At 36.6% G+C, this 17,115-nt stretch overlaps 1 protein-coding gene across 1 annotated transcript in view; it reads right to left on the bottom strand.

Moving 5' to 3' along the window:
* Positions 1–17,115, bottom strand: part of ZFPM2 (zinc finger protein, FOG family member 2) — a 359,953-nt gene that overhangs the window by 321,051 nt on the left and 21,787 nt on the right. The window lies entirely within an intron of this gene.

Genomic DNA, 17,115 nt, shown 5'->3' with positions numbered 1-17,115 from the left:
ATGTAAACCTCACACATCCTCCCATATACTTTAAATCATCTCTAGATTACTTATAACACCGAATACAATGTAAATGTTATGAAAATAGTTGTAAATATAGTGAAAATTCTATGTAAATAGTTGCTGGCATGGCAAATTCAAGTTCTGCTTCTTGGAACTTTCTGGAACTTTTTTCTGAGTATGTCCCATCCATGGTTGGCTGAATTCAGTGATCTGGAACCTGAAGATAATGAGGGCTGGCTGTATACAGTACTCCCATTTTACAGATGAGAAGTTGACAGGCAGAAAGATGACGTAATTTGTCCGAATTTACTGAGCTGTTAAGTGGAGGAGCAGAATTTGAAAGTGATTTTCATCTCAGGTTGTATCTTCCATTACTTCACTACCCCTACAAGCTTGACCTTACCATCACACTGAGACCCGGTAAGCTACTCGTCCCCTATTTGCAATGTGGGACTAGGTAAACTACCTAACTTCTCTAAGACTTAACATCTTCACTTATGAAATAGGGATCACCTGTCTGTCGAATTGCTGTGAGAATTAACAGAAGTAACCAACAACATCACTTCATGTAGTGCCTAGAAAAAGAAAATGTCCTCCAGAGGTGTGTTGCCAGCATCGTTGATCACCACTCTCAATGGGAATCCTGGCTGGGTCACTTCTCAGCTATATTAGACACATACCTCGTTTTACTTCACTTTGCCTTATCGTGCTTTGCAGATACTGCGTTTTTTCCAAATTTAAGGTTTGTGATGACCCCTGTGTTGATCAAGTCGGTCAGCACCATTTTTCCAACAGCATTTGCTCACTTAGGGTCTCTATGTCACATTTTGGTAATTCTTGCAATATTTCAAACCTTTTCATTATTATTATATTTGTTATGGTCATCTGTGACCTGTGATCTTTGATGTCACTATGACTCTGAAGGTTCAGATGATGGCTCGCATTTTTTAGCAATAAAGTATTTTTTAATTAGAGTATATACATTGTTTTTTAGACACAATGCTATTGCATACTTAATAGACCACAGTATCGTATAAACATAGCTTTTCAATGCACTGGGAAACCAAAAATTTGTGTGACTTGCTTTATTGTGATATTTGCTTCACTGAGGAGGTCTGGAACAGAACCCACAATATTTCCGAGGTATGCCTCAAATTTAAATTTTTAAGTCTTAATTTCCTCCACTGTAAAATAAGGCCCAGTGACTGGAGCCACGATGCTCAATGAATGGTAGCTCTTAGGGTCATGCTGTTCTCCAGGGCAAAGCCAAATAAATGATAAATTAAACACAGTAACCAAAAAGTTGTGCAGTAGAAAGGAAGCCTTAGATTTCACAAAAATTTTATCAAAGGAAAAATTAAACTTAATAAAAGGCTTTAATGAACAATAAAGCATAGTTTCCTTGCTTGTATTTTAGGGAAGGAGAAAAGAATGCCAGTTAGGTGACAGGGTGTCAAAATAACAAATAATGGGTACCATAATCAAGAAGGGCTCATTGTCTGAAAACCAGAGAAAACGTAGTGGTGTTGAGCACTATCCCTGGGGTCAAGCTGTTTCATTTCAATTCCATGATTATTTGCTTTGTGATCACAGGCAAGTGACTTAATGTTCTGTGCCTCGGTCTCCTCACTGGTCAAGAGGGAGACAATATTCCTAGAGTTGTTTTGAGAGAAAACAATGAGAATTTGTCTGCTCTTATACTCCCCATGCCTAGAGCAGTGATTAGCACATAGTAAACTCTCCGTAAATATTAGGTACTAGAGATGTGACTGGGAAAGAGAAAAGTTTAAAAGTTCATGGGAGAGGAAAATGTTGCCCAGAACAGAGTCTTAGGTCCTCAACATTAATTCTGAATGGTTTCAGAATTCTTTTGATCATTTCAAGAGAATAACACTCTGAAAAATAAATGCTTTAGGTTATCTGAGTTACTGATTTTTCCCTTTATCAGTACCTTTACTTATATGTTTTATGATTTCTGAAAATGACTGAGCCTAATGGATAAAATGTCTTGAATTATACAGATTAAATAATACTTAATAAGGCCCAAAGGGAACCAGAAGTATTATTAATCTCATGTACTTTTAAATGATTGAAATATTTCCTGCATTTCTCTAACAGTTACATATAATGCCATTTTCATTTTACTTTATTAAAATATCTGATAACTATTTTTTTCTATTATGTTTAACTTTAAAAGTTAAAAAAAATGAGTAAAATCCAGAAAGCTGGGTTAACTAACAACCTCTTCTTTAATTTTAAAATGTGCTAAATTATTCTACTATATACTAATCATGAGCTATTGGCATGAAATGTTAGCCTTAAGTTATATGAGTTTGTAAAATAATTCACTTCCATGTTCCAGACAGAAAAACCTATTTTATAGAAAATTAATTTCGCCACATAACTGTAATTATGATTTTTAATGAATAAATAATTTGGGCTTTTCAAAAGTATCTTACTCTTCAAAATCAATTTTTCCCATAATACACTCTAGCTTCTACATTGCTCAGAAAAAGTGTGTGTGTGTGTGTGTGTGTGTGTGTGTGTCAGTGGTTCAGAGCAGAGACTCTGGAGCCAAGCTGTTTCTGGCCTGATCTCCAGTGCCACTTCCAGGTCACTGCTTTCCTGTGCTTGGACTCTAGGAGTGGGGGAAAAACCTTCCTTCTTCCTTCACCACTTTAAACCCATTTTGAACACCAGTATTTACTAACGATGCTGGCAACTTTTATTACCCAAATCTCTATTGCCTTCTGACCTGAACTCGTGCAACAGGCTATATTGCCTAGTTGTCTAATGTGAGTCCCTATCTCACTCCTAACCACAATTCACCATGTATATTAATGCAGGTGTGTTATATTCCCTCCACCTGGAGTGCTGGAATGTCTTTACTCTCTTCTCTCCTTCCATCTGTTAAATACTTCCATGCTTACAAAGTAAAGAGGCCTTAAATGGTCTCCCAGAGGAGAGACAGATGCCTCTTTCTCTGGACTTCCTTTATGTTCTCCCATGACTTACATGTCCTCATTCTTCAGCTTGGGGTAAAATTTCTATTAACAAGAAGTTAAGCCTCTCCCTCTTGAGATCTTTTTACTTCATTCCTTCCAAAGTCTCCAAGAACTCCTCAAGAGCCAGCCATACTTCCAAATTCCAAGAGATCATTTAGGCCACTGAAGCCCCTGCTTTGCTCTCTATTCCTTGGTGTCACTATTAAGCACAGGTCCCATACAGGATGGTGGATTCCCCTTCTTTGCTAAGGAAACACCCAAGTGGGCTCAGGTCTTATACAATCTGTCATGGTGTCCCCCCTTAGTCTTTAGGGTTCGGTTCACTTAATTCACATCACATCTCAGATCAGCCATCCTTCCCCAAAGCAGGACCCGAGGCCGTGTTAGCTGGACTCACAAGGAGTTCCAGATTTAGGAACAAAGGGTAGGGAAAAATAGCCCTCTCTCTTAAAACCTAAAGCCCTACTGTTGAGTCCTGGCTTCGCCCTCCACAAATCTTCTATTTTCCAAGATGTCCTTTCCCTGCCAGCAGATTTTGGTTAAGGCCACCCCAATCGAACCTGTCATTGACAACCTGAATTGTGTCTCTTCCAAGATTTACAGGTTGAAGCCCTAACTCCCAATGCCACTGTATTTGGAGACAGGACCTTTACGGAAGTAATTAAGGTTAAATGAGGACATAAGGGTAAAGCCCTAATCCAATAGGATTGGTGTCCATATAAGAATAGGAAGAGACATCAGGAGTGTGCACATAACAGAGAAAAAACCATGTCCAGACACAGCGGGGAGGTGGCCATCTACAAGCCAGGAAGAGAGGTCTCACCAGAAACCAGCCCTGTGGGCACCTTGATCGTGGGCTTCGAGTCTCCAGAATTATGAGAAAATAAATTTCTGTTGTTTAAGCTGCTGAGTCTGTGGTATTCTGTTACAGCAGCCTGAGGAGACTAATATAAACCACAGTTTGGGGTGGAAGTGGTGGAGTTCGCGTGACTACCACACGGAAAGCCCCACAGGCTGCATGTGCAAATCAGCCCTCCATCTTCCTTCCTTCTCTCAGAGCTGTGAGATCTCCAAGACAGGTAGTATTCATCCCAAAGAGACAAAAGGCTCCCAAATCCAGTTTGAAAAATCTTGGCTCTTATATTTGCACAATTAAGAAAGGCTACTCAAATGACTTCTTTTACAATAAAACACTTTTCACACGTCATTATTTCCAGCTATAGTATTAGAAATTGCAGGCATAATATTTTAAGATGTTATATAATTTATCAGCCTATTTAACAACTATTGCATTAATCATATTACGATAATTATTATTTATATATCCAATGTCCCCCTTTTATTCAATTTTCAGAGTAATGAAAATTACTGAGGAAGATAGTAATTTTCTTGGAAAGCATCTAATTTAAAGAAAAATGGGGGCTTCCTTGGTGGCGCAGTGGTTAAGAATCTGCCTGCTAATGGAGGGGACATGGGCTCGAGCCCTGGTCTGGGAAGATCCCACATGCTGTGGAGCAACTAGGCCCGTGAGCCACAACTACTGAGCCTGCGCATCTGGAGCCTGTGCTCCACAACAAGAGAGGCCGCAACGGTGAGAGGCACGCGCATCGCGATGAAGAGTGGCCCCCACTTGCCGCAACTAGAGAAAGCCCTCGCACAGAAACTAAGACCCAACACAGCCAAAACATAAATTAATTAATTAATTAAAGAAAAGAAAAATGGGTAGAGGGAACTGAAATAAACACTCTGATGGCAGAAAGTGTCTTCCACTCGTTTCTCTTTTCTTTTGGTGAGCTTGCATTGCTTTTATATAGAAAATATAATTTTAAATACCATAAACTTAAATAATGCATTGTTTACTTAAAATATACACTAAAATAAGTGCTGTCAATCTCAGTCATTTTATATTCCTTGTCTGGTGTATAGGTTACTTAATTCTGTAAAAAAATGCCATGTTTCCATCCTTATTAGAACGTACTCATGTATTTATTCTTTTCGTTTTATTTTACATTGTTAATACAATGCTCAAAGATGAAATAACCTTGATTAATTCATATGAAAAAATGAACAGGAAAAAACCCAAAGAACTTGTTAAAATTCCATTCAATTGGGAAGGCTTGTGACTGTTTTTATTCAGGGCGTCACTTAAAAAGAATGTTATACTCTTGTTAGTATCAAGAGATTCTGCCATGAAAACTCAAAATAAGACATGTGATTCTCTGTGTATTTATCCAAATATAAACTATGTTTAACATCAAATATGTTATTTTCATTACTTTCCTATATATGACAATGTATTCAATAAATTTTCTTTGAAAACACGCAGCACTTTGCAATTTTCTTTCAAGGACACTTAAAATATGGCCCACAGGAATCCTGCCAAGTAGAACTCTGCTGTTAGCAAGAAGCTCACACTTTCCCCCTTGAGCCTTCCTTTCTTATTCCCCACCAAGCTCTCCAAGAGCCTCCAAGAGCTAGCCCTGCTTCCAAACACCAGGCAAGACCAGTAAGGCCACTAGATACCCTGCTTTGCTGTTCAATTTCCAGGAAATGGCTAAAATTACAATTAGGTTTCTTAGCTGACCTTTTACCCAACCCTTTAATTGTTGTTTTTAACAGTTTACAGATGTAACTAATCTTCAGCATGGGTACTTTAGTTTCCGTTATCTTTCAGAAAACCTCTCCATTTCCTCAGGCCCAAGAGTGACAGAAGGATAGTGCCTTCTAGGTAACAGTGGCACAGTCGGGCAGGTTTAACAGGAAAGTGAAAGCTTCTGTACAGGCAAAATGGCAACACGTTTACTACACTTAATATATAATATATATAATTTTGCAAAAAACTAAACATTTCCCACGTATCATTAACCATTTAGTGCGTCCGGTGTGTATTTATCACTCTGTCCTTGCGATCACTGGAGATTATTATTGCTTGTGTTATCTCATCAGCATTATGTCTCACCATCAGCAGCAACCCTTCCCTTCTCCCTCTGTGCAAGCTGATCCCTCAGCCATTTTCCCACCACCCCTCCCACTTGGCAGTGGATGACCTTCCTCCCCCTTTGCCACCACCGCACACTGTACATGCCTCTGTAACAGAATCCATAGCAATGTATTTTAATTATCTCATCATTTGTCTGTCTTCTTTGTACTACGAGCTTTTTGAAGGTAGTATGAGTCCAAGTCATCGCTTTATCCTCGGAGTCTGGCACACAGTTATTCTTAACACTTATTCAATAAGTGTTTGAACTAATTAAATTAATTAATTCAATGTGGGTCTGCAAAGGTGCAGGGGAAGAAGTACAAGATCTGGCAAGGATATGCAAATTATATTTATGAGTGAATCAGTTGCTTGCTCCAAGTATCAATCTCAGAAACAGTGTAGGAATTTATTATGAAGGCAAAGATACAACAGTCCCCAAGGTCTAAGTGTACTCCTGAGGTTAAAACGACAACAGAAATAACAATAACACCATAAGAGCTGTTATCAGTTTGAATACAGAAAGAAGGGAAAACATACTTCTAACCCACATCAAATTTATAGTAAATTTTTATGTAATATATTGTTATTAAATTTAGCATTTCAACTACATTCAAGGTAATAAAACTCAAAAAAATCCACACACAAACTATTTGGTAAACTAGTTACTGGGATATAAAAGTTGAAACAATAAAATTTAAAAGAAATGAGCAAAATGTATCATGTAAAGCTTGAAAATATGGTAGGGACAGGAAACAAAAATAACTTTGAAATAATTTATAAAAGTTAATGGGTAGCAGATTCAGAATGGCTTAATATGAGACATAAATTTCTTTGGAGGCATAACTCTAAAGTTTGAAAGTTTCTGAGGTAGAAATAAAATGGTAATGAACAATTTTATCAATAAACAGTTTCACAGAAACCCAGGTATGTTTATATTTATTTACCAAGAACATTCAAGAAGAGTTGTTTCCAATAGCTGACTCAATTTGCTTGTCTTTCGCTCGCACTTCAACCTACCACAGTCTGGCAGCTCTGCTACAAGAGCTCCGCTGAAATAGTTCCAGTTAAAATCACTAATATCCACATGGCACTGAATTCAAGGGAAGTCTTTAAATCTCGGTCTTGACGTCTCAGCAGCATTTAACCCAAGCATGACTCTTTCCTCCTTAAAACTATTACATTCCCCTGGTTCTCCCTATCTTGGCCGTTCCCTCCTTATCAGACGCTCTTGACACTTCTTCCTCTATCCTTCTGCTAGAGATAGGAGTTCTTCAAGCTTCATGTCCAAGACCTCATATGTGTATGTATGTGTGTATATATATATATATATATATATATATATTCCCATCTACTCCCATGAATTCCATTGCCACGTATACATTGATGACTCTCCGATTTACATCTCTATACTAGGCTTTTCTCCAAACTCCCAGCCTATATTACCAATGTTCTACTCAACAGATCCGCTTGGATGTCTCACAAAAACTGCAAATAACATACTAAAAATCCAATTCATCTTTCTCCCCAAACATGTCTTTCCTTCAGTTCTCCATACCTCAGTGAATGGCAACAAAATACATTGAACAAGCCACACACAATGACAACCTCAAATATATCCGGTGCTTCCTAAAACCCTCTTTCGCCTCTTGACGAGACTACTACTGTATTTCTATTGTTCTTCTTCTACCCATTCTTCATATTGTAGTCAGAGTAGTTTATCTTTAATGCAATTCTGAGTATGTGGCTTATATGCATAACACGTCTTCACACAGATCTTGAATTTAAATGCAACGACAGTATTTACCAGTTTACTTTACCAGCCTTAGATCACTCTTTCTATTCTTTCCTATACTGAAAACTGGTATGTAGTGAGAAAAAAATCAAGCATGTGTCCACCTTTTCCTTTACGAACAGTATTCAGGGGTAACTAAATAGTAGATGAGGGAAAGATTTTCAGGAGATAATAATATCAGTTAATAATACAGAAGGAATGATAAAATGCAAAAGTCACCATTTTGCAAGCCCTAATGATGCAATGGATCCTGGCAATAACCATTAGGTGAAAAGTTGATGGGAAACTTTATAACGGATGGATCAAGTGAAAACACCCGAACCACCTGATACTTCGTAAAATCACAGGTGAGGCAGCGGCCTTGTATGTGCTCACTGATATGATGCAATAGAAAGCACCCAGCAATGTATATATAGTACTGTTGCCTACAGTATCGAATCTGAATTTCTTCAAGGATCTAGATTCAACTACCAACTTACAAGAAATGTACTTTATCTTGTGTACCCAATCAATATTACCCTTTAAATAATCTAGTAATCTAGTTCCAAATTTGTGGCCCATTAATAGCAAGTGTACATGTCTCTATGTACCTGCTTTTGTTTTCCATAGTTTCAAACCACTTCTACTTCTAGTGTATGTCACTGTGTTGGTCTTGACTTATCCTTCTGAACCCCATTAAGTCCCTTTCTGAATCAGACAAAAGAGAAGCAAATAATTACATGGTTTAGGTTTTCTTTCTTTCAACATCTCAGATCAGGCACATATTTAGGTATCTTTTCCAGGTTTAATGCTGAGTCAAGGAAAACAACGAATGCCAAAAATTCTTGCGCCAAAAGAAGTACCTAAAGCATACTTTCTTATGAAGGAGGTTACAAAGGGGCTAGCAAGGGTTTTTCTTATATCCTACTGACAAGTGTCTTCCTGAAGTGTCCTGTTGAGAAGAATTATAAGCTGAATTATGGCTCAGGAGGAAAGAGCACAGTAGAAGTCCTATTATTGGACAAAATGGGGTGAGCAGTTCATCAAAATAGCCAAACCATGGAATGATTTTTAAAATAATAATAGAAGCATTATATTTTAACTTATGCTATACAAAAGCACATTTAATAATTAAACATTTGATGTAGGGCCTAGACCTTTTATCGGCCTATGAGCCCGCTGTTGGTCCTCCAATTTCATAAACAACATTCAAATGCTTCATCTAAAATTTCTAGTTTGTTTCATTAGAGTGAGGATGTAAAAGCACTTGCAAAGCCATCTAAGGGCAGATTCTTTCAATATGTTTATGATTTTCTCCCTGATTTGCTGCAGTTATTTTGCCCATACCTACATTTTTTAGTTATTGCTCTTTATCCAGTCTTTGGAAGGTTTCAATATTGTTGCCCTAGAAACAATGTATTTTTTTTTGCAAATATACGAGTGGTTTAGACAATATTTAAAATCAACTAAAAATTACAGTAAGATATATAGTTGGAAAGCATATAAGGGACTGCCCACATGATTCTTTTCTAGCTCCTGGCCTCTGTATTGGTTTTCTAGGACTGCTGTACCAAAGTACCATAAACTGGGTGGCTTAAATAACATAAATGTATTGTCTCACAATTCTGGAGTCTACAAGTCCAAGATCAGGTTCAGCAGGATTGATTCCTTCTGGGAATCAGAAGGATTCAAGGGAAGGATTTCTGAGAGAATCTGTTCCATACCTCTTACCTAGCTTCTGGTGGTTTCCCAGTAATCTTTGGCCTTCCTTGACTTCTAAGAGCATCATCTCAATCTCCTCCTTCATCTTCACAGTATGTTCTCCCTATGTATGCGGTCTGTCTCCAAATTTCCCCTTCTTATGAGGGTACCAGCCATGTTGGATGAAGAGCCCACCCTAATGAGTATGACCTCGTCTTAACTAGTTACATCTGCAATGACCCTATTTCCAAATAACATCACATTCTGAGGTACTGAAATTTAAGACTTCAGCATACGAGTTGTGAGGGGACCCGACTTAACCCACAACAGCCTCAATCAGTAAGTTTCAGAGAAAGGGTGCAAATTTTAGTTTAATTAAGGGAGCTTCTACTGTAAAAGGTTAATTAATGAATTTTGCCATGGGAACAGCATGTGGGATAGGAAAGTATGTGCTGTCATATATTTTTCTGGGATCATGATGTATTTATAAAACTTGACATTGTATTTTATTTTCCAGCAATCTGTTTGAGGAAAAGGTCACTGCAAAGCAAGGTCCAAAAAAAAAAAAAAAAATTAATCTCAATTCATTATTCTTTAGCTTGAATTTATCAATTAAACTTGTGCAAACAAATTAGGTATTTGCAAGTTCTACAAGCCATTATCTAAATATCCTTAATTCCCATTCTTGTACAACTGAAGAAATAATAATAATAATAAATTTGTATATTTTACACAGTTCTTATAACTCAAAGACATCTATTTCCAAACAATAATCGTAAGTCCTTTGCCTTCAACCTACCTCTTTTTTTGGGTTAGGTTTATGTGTGCCCTAATTCTATATCAGAGTGCAAACTGGAGTAAAGGAATAAGATAAAGAGAACTATTTTTTACTGTGTTTATGTGGCATCCTGTTCTACAAAGAGTAAGGCTTTCATCTTTTAATCCGATATCCACTTAACTACAGTACAGAAGATTTATTTTGACCCCCTCTTGTTTCAGAAGGGGCTCAAAAGTCTGTAGCAATTTTTGACACTTTGTTATAATGTTTTTCTGAACCCCACCACATACACACACACACACACACACACACACACACACACACACACACTCCTCCCCGCCTCATTTTCATATGGACAAAAAGCGTTGGGATAAAATGATGGTTCATTATAGTGGTACAGAGCTCTTATCTTCATCCGGCAAGAGTCATTTCCTTCCAAAGATTGAAATGCAAATGTGAAAATTAATGATAACTGCATTATCTGATAGCAGAGATAATACCAATTCACTGTCAGAGTAATACACAGTCATTCTACGATTTCCTCTGCTTCTCACAATATTCTTCTTACTGTCAGACTATATCTGTGGTTAACTATGTTTCATAGGTTTCTGTTAATTTACTTCAAATGGCATTTCCCAGATCTTATATCTACCACATTTTCCCAATCAAAAAGGAAACGAAATCAGAACTGTAATCTCCAAGCCCTTCTTTGGACCAGTAAAGGGAAAAATACCCTGTATCATTAGTGTGTGCTTCTCTCTCACAGTGGTCTCCCAGCTGCCATTCCACTTTATATAAAACACTCCCCATCTTCTCAGTTTAATTTCAGGCACAGAGCAGAACTAGCCTGATCATCTGCGTGGATCCACAACGCTGAACAGCACCTGAATGAGGTGACTTCTTTATAGATTTCTTGAAACATTTTTAGTCCAGATGCAACAGGTACACACATCTGATTTTATGCTAGACATTTATTCTTGAAAATTTATTTACATTAAAATTTCTTTTACTGAATTATGTTTTAAATCCAGTTGAATAGAACATAGTTAATGTAGCCCTGTGATGATTTCTACATAGCGAAATCATTTTACAAAGTTGATTCACTAAACAAATGTGGGCTTATCATCTGTAAGGCATTATAATGACTTCTAAGACACAATTGCCAAAATGATGCTAAAAGTAATATTAAGAGCCATTTATTGAGCACTTATGAAGTTTTGATCTCCATGTTTTACATAAAAAATCTCACTAATGAGGTGGTTATTATAATTAGCCCCATTTTATAAATAAGGAAACTGAGCCCTTGGAGAGTTAGTAACTTACCCAAAGTCACACAGTTGATAAGTGGCAGGGCCAATATATAAACAGAAGTACTGCTGGCCTTCTCTACCCATTACCTCAATATAATTTACCTCTGATGGTAAATCAGATTTCCATTTATCAACCTAGGAGGAAGGTGTGCTGTTCCATAGTGTATAACACAAAAATTATTCCTAATTGCATTCTATTAATTCCTCGAATCATCGATACAAGGTCTGATTTTCTACTTCATTTTTACTGAAATGGCCCAAATGCTTTACATATAAATACCAAAATCTATTTAAATAAACGTACATGATTATCTGGAAAAGTTCATGTCAAAGAATCTAAATGACTGCTTGCTCAAAATTTTATATCTGTGCATATTTGTATTAATATACATTATTGGGGGCTACACATACTTATCTGCACAATTTGAGTAACATGATATGTTCCTTTAGTAGAGCTCCTAGAAGTGTCAATTAAAGCGGCTATAAGGCTGTTGGTAGACTCATTCAATATTAGACCAGGGAAAACAAATTATTCATTATTCCCATGTGCAAAAAGAAGTAACATGTTTTTAATAACATAAGCCAGAGAGTTGGCATTCCTAGAGTTGACGTTTATGAGATGTGACTTTTAAGGTACTCATTTCATAGTGGTGGATGACGAATTTATAATGATTTAACAGTATTCTCTTCCCTAAGTCTCCTTCTAAATAAATACACAAGTCAGCACTCCAGAATTTGGCGATGGATTGAGGTTCTAAAGATTTTCTTAAAGAGATGTAAGCATTGTTTTCAGAATAAGGACACATTCCAACTGTTGGCCAATGTGAGAGGTCCTAGGGTAAAGGGAGGCCACTAACATCTAGCAAATCCCATACTCACCCCGGCTCTGTGCTAGGTATCATATATATCATCTCTTTCAAGTTTCATCCTCATAACCATGTTTCAAAGTACTTATTATTCTTCCCATTTTGAAGATAAGGAAACTGAGGTCCTGGCTGTTTAATATGCCCAAGGCCACAAGGCCATAAGTGTAAGCATGGCTCTAAAATTTGTGCATTTTCTTCTGTAGTCTAGACCAATTCTCTACTTTCTAGGTTGACATGCTTAATTATTGCATCCTACCTAACTACACTACATGAATAATTAAAGAAGGTTAAAGGAGAGAAATGGTATCAAAAAGAGACAGTGTGGACAGCAGTCAGATTGGCCATCATTAAAATGTCTACAAATAACAAACGCTGGAGAGGGTGTGTAGAAAAGAGAACCCTCCTGCACTGTTGGTGGGAACGTAAGTTGGTGCAGCCACTGTGGAAAACAGTATGGAGTTTCCACAAAAAACTAAAAATAGGGTTGCCAAATGATCTGGCAATCCCACTCGTAGACAAAACTATAATTCAAAAAGATACATGCATCCCTATGTTCACAGCAGCACTATTTATAATAGCCAAGACACGGAAACAACCTAAATGTCCATCAACAGATGAATGGATAAAGAAGACATGGTACATATACACAATGGAATACTACTCAGCCCCCCAAAAGAACGAAAAAAATGCCATTTGCAGCATAATGGATGTAACTAGAGATTATCATACTAAGTGAACTAAGGCAGAAAGAGAAAGACAGATACCATATGATATCACTTATATGTGGAATGTAAAATGTGACACAAATGAACTTATCTATAAAACAGAAACAGACTCACAGACATAAAGAACAGACTTATGGGTTGCCAAGGGGGAGGTGGGGTGGGAGAGGGATGAAATGGGAGGTTGCAGTTAGCAGATGCAAACTATTATATATTGAATGGATAAACAACAAGGTCCTACTGTATAGCACATGGAACTATATTCAATATCCTGTGATAAACCAGAATGGACAAGAATATGAAAAAAGAATGTGTGTGTGTATATATATATATACACAGAGAGAGAGAGAGAGAGAGAGATAAATAGATAGATAGAGATGATAGAATCACTTCACTGCACAGCAGAAATTAACCCAACATTGTAAATCAACTATACTTCAATAAAAAAAGAGAGACTGTGGCCAGCATTGTACTACATCTTTGGACTTCTCCCTAGCACTTTTCACAGCTATTAGTGTACAATGACTATTTCTTAAATAGTTAAATGTATGAGAATATTGGCAAACTGAATTACTGGAGGGCGATAAAAGAAAAAGCATTTACTTAAAAAGAAGACAGAAATGATATAAGTGAGGTATAGGCAAATACAGAGGGAAAGGAAGGACAGTGGATAACAAGTATCATATGAATTAGATTCCAAGCAAAGTAATGTCAAGGTAATTTTCTTAAGAGCAAGAAAGAAGAATCAGACTTGAAAATTGATATGTGAAATACTGAAATAATGAGGTAATGACTTTTACACTGGCCTGAACTTTACTAGCTTACTGTGAGTCTAGCACTCCACTCAAATGGTGAAAGACTCATAAGAAATTGAAGATTATTCAAACAAGTCACAAATATTTAAACATTAAAGAATTTCATCATTAGAAATGTTTAAAAATGTTAAGACAATTTTCCTAAAGATTGTTTAGGTTCCACCTAATCATAAGAGTTAACAAAGGTACGAGCAATTATTAAATGTGCCTTTTAAATGTATAACAAATAAGGAAAAGAAATTGCTCTGGGGAATCTGCATTTGATAAAAATAGAACACTTCACAGAGGAGTTGATTCATTATCGAACTGAGCTATCAAGAAAAGTTGTGGAGTCGTCTCCAATCAAACTTTAAAAATAAGATAAATCCTGATCTATCTTAAATGATGTTAGCTCTATGCCTCAAATTCTTTAGATAATTTCCTTGTCCTTTGATTCTGTTCTATTTTTAGAGACAACTTTCTATCTTAGGGTGACTATCAGGACTGGGTGGGAGGACCTTAAAGTTAGGAGACCTTGAAATCACACCTGGCTCATTGCCTCATGTCTTAACCAATAATTTGTGGCTAAATTCAAAACTAGATGCTTGGGCTTCCCTGGTGGCTCAGTGGTTGGGAGTCCGCCTGCCGATGCAGGGCACACGGGTTCGTGCCCCGGTCTGGGAAGATCCCACATTCCGCAGAGCGGCTGGGCCCGTGAGCCATGGCCGCTGAGCCTGTGCGTCCGGAGCCTGTGCTCCGCAACGGGAGAGGCCACAACAGTGAGAGGTCCACGCACCGCAAAAAAAAAAACCTAGATGCTCCGTATTATAAAAGTTTACCCTTGTTGTAACAGATGTACTACTGTGCTTTAAAAAATGCAGAAAAGAATTTTTAAAGGTTCTGCTTCAAGTCGCAACAATTTCAAAGCCATAATAATGGTCATTAGCATTTTATGTTCAAGATTTAATTATCACAAAAGCCCTAAGAGGCATTAATATTACTTTCCACATTTTACAAATGAGAATAACAGCACAGAGAGATTAAGCAACTTGCAAAAATTCATCCAGCAAGTAAGCAGCAAATCCAGAATTCGAACCTAAAACTTTAGAATCCAGAGTTCATTTTCTAAGATGCTTGGAAACTGTCACTAAAACCCGGGAAATTTCCTCTTCTTAATACAGTTGTAAAATACCAATACTTTTTTTGAATAACAAAAATTTGGGTAAAAATATTGATATAATCACTATTCATGCGATAGCAAAAATTCAAAAACATCCTGTAAACTTTCTCTGACTGAAGGAAAGCAATGAATATTCTACCTTAAAAGATAAATATCCAACAGGTAACCTTTTGTTATGAATCAACTTCATTAATCAGGGGATGTCAAAATAATAAATCCCCCTTTATTTTGCAAAACACCTGTAGGGAAAAAATGTGTTATCGATTTTACAATATACAAAGGATGAATTTCCTCCAGGCATACCTGCTTATAGGCATACATTTTTTCCTTTAAAGTTTTTACACATTCAGTTTTGCTACAGAAAGAGTATATACATTTTCACTGATATCAACTGAATAAAATGTTTACTAAATCAGATATGTTAAGTAAATTTAACTCAAAAGTGAAAAATCTTATCCTGAATGGACAGCATCATGCTTTATCCTTATGCCTCTCTCTCTCTCTCTCTCTCTCTCTCTCTCTCGCTCTCGCTCTCGCTCTCTCTCTCTTGCTCTCTTTTAGCTAACACATAACTTTATTTCTGGAAAAGCTTCCTGAAAAAGGAAGCACTGGGTATGCAGTATGTGTTTAGAAATTCACCACCCCCTGAATTTGCTTACTTACTCACAAATCGCTGGGAGCACTGTGGGTCCCAGGTTTGAGCAAAGAGGAAAACCAGCCGCCTCCAAGTCTGCCCCTCTGAGTGAATCCAGAATGTACCCTTTGCAAGTAGGCATATCAAAAGGCCATCTAATCTAATTTCAATGTAAAAACTCTTCTACACAGCATATCCGTACTTAATTCTATGAATAAATAACCATACAACATAAAGTTCACCCACTTCTTTAAGTTAAATGTAATCCCCAAGAAAAAATAAATTTTTCCGAAGTTTTTTTTCTTATTTTTTTAATCAAGAGAATTCTTCCCTTCATTAAGACAGAAACATTATGCAATAAGGTGAAAATGCCAGATGTCCACATTTTCTTTCAAACTCTTAAAATGTGGTATATGGTACTTTAATTATAATATGTTTTGATCCCAAATCTTGGGCAACATTATGCTATAGTATACAGAATACAAACATCTGTGTGTATCACGAATAACATTAGAAATGACATCATAATAATCAGATATACTGTATCTTCATTTTTATTTGCGTTATATTTTCCAGCTGCTGGTTTCAGAAAATTACCACTGGAGTTCCTCTCTTCTTCACGCACAGCAGAGAGCAATTTGCAAAGTCATGCAAGGGTGAAAATGTGATTGAAATATAGGGATCTTTCTTAATGAAAAATGTTACTGCTTTGGAAATCATGGCTAAAACTATTTCAAAACTCACTTATATCCTTAAGCCCTGTGACATAACAGTCTCCATTTATAAATATACCATCAATTGTAAATTAGTTGGCACCAAATATAAAGGTTTTTAGCCACAGAGTTCTTATGAACTGTACATATTTATATAAAATTGTGTTGGTCTTTTGGAGTATTTTAACAGTTTCTGTTTTTCTTGAAATGATTAAATATCAATGAACTTTAAAATCAAATTTAATTTTCATTCATAACAGTAAAAATATTACCAAAACCTTGAATCAAAGTGGGGCATCTGTTAATGTTTTCTAAACACACACTGGGATTCAATCTATGACTTACAACATGACAATACTAAAAGTATTTCTTTGGAGTATTTGTTACTTGTTTGAAGCTTTAAAAGTATGCCCAATTTGAATGTGGATACAGCACAAAGATCTCTGTTCAAAGAAGAAACAAGTAGAATTAACTAAATTCCTACATGAGTATGAAAGAAAACAAAGATGAAAAACTTCAAGCAGTGATAACACTTTGGTTTTTATAGTTTATTTATCAAAGATAAAAATCCTCTTTAAATAATGATATTTATTCAGCCTACCGTGTAACCAACATACACACAAATATTTTTTTTAAATCAAAAGTGAGAGTGTAAGAG

This window comes from Phocoena phocoena, chromosome 17, assembly GCF_963924675.1.
Source record: "Phocoena phocoena chromosome 17, mPhoPho1.1, whole genome shotgun sequence".
NCBI lineage: Eukaryota > Metazoa > Chordata > Mammalia > Artiodactyla > Phocoenidae > Phocoena > Phocoena phocoena.
The sequence above is the reverse complement of the archived record's forward strand: the minus strand, read 5'-3'. Positions and strand labels throughout refer to the sequence as shown.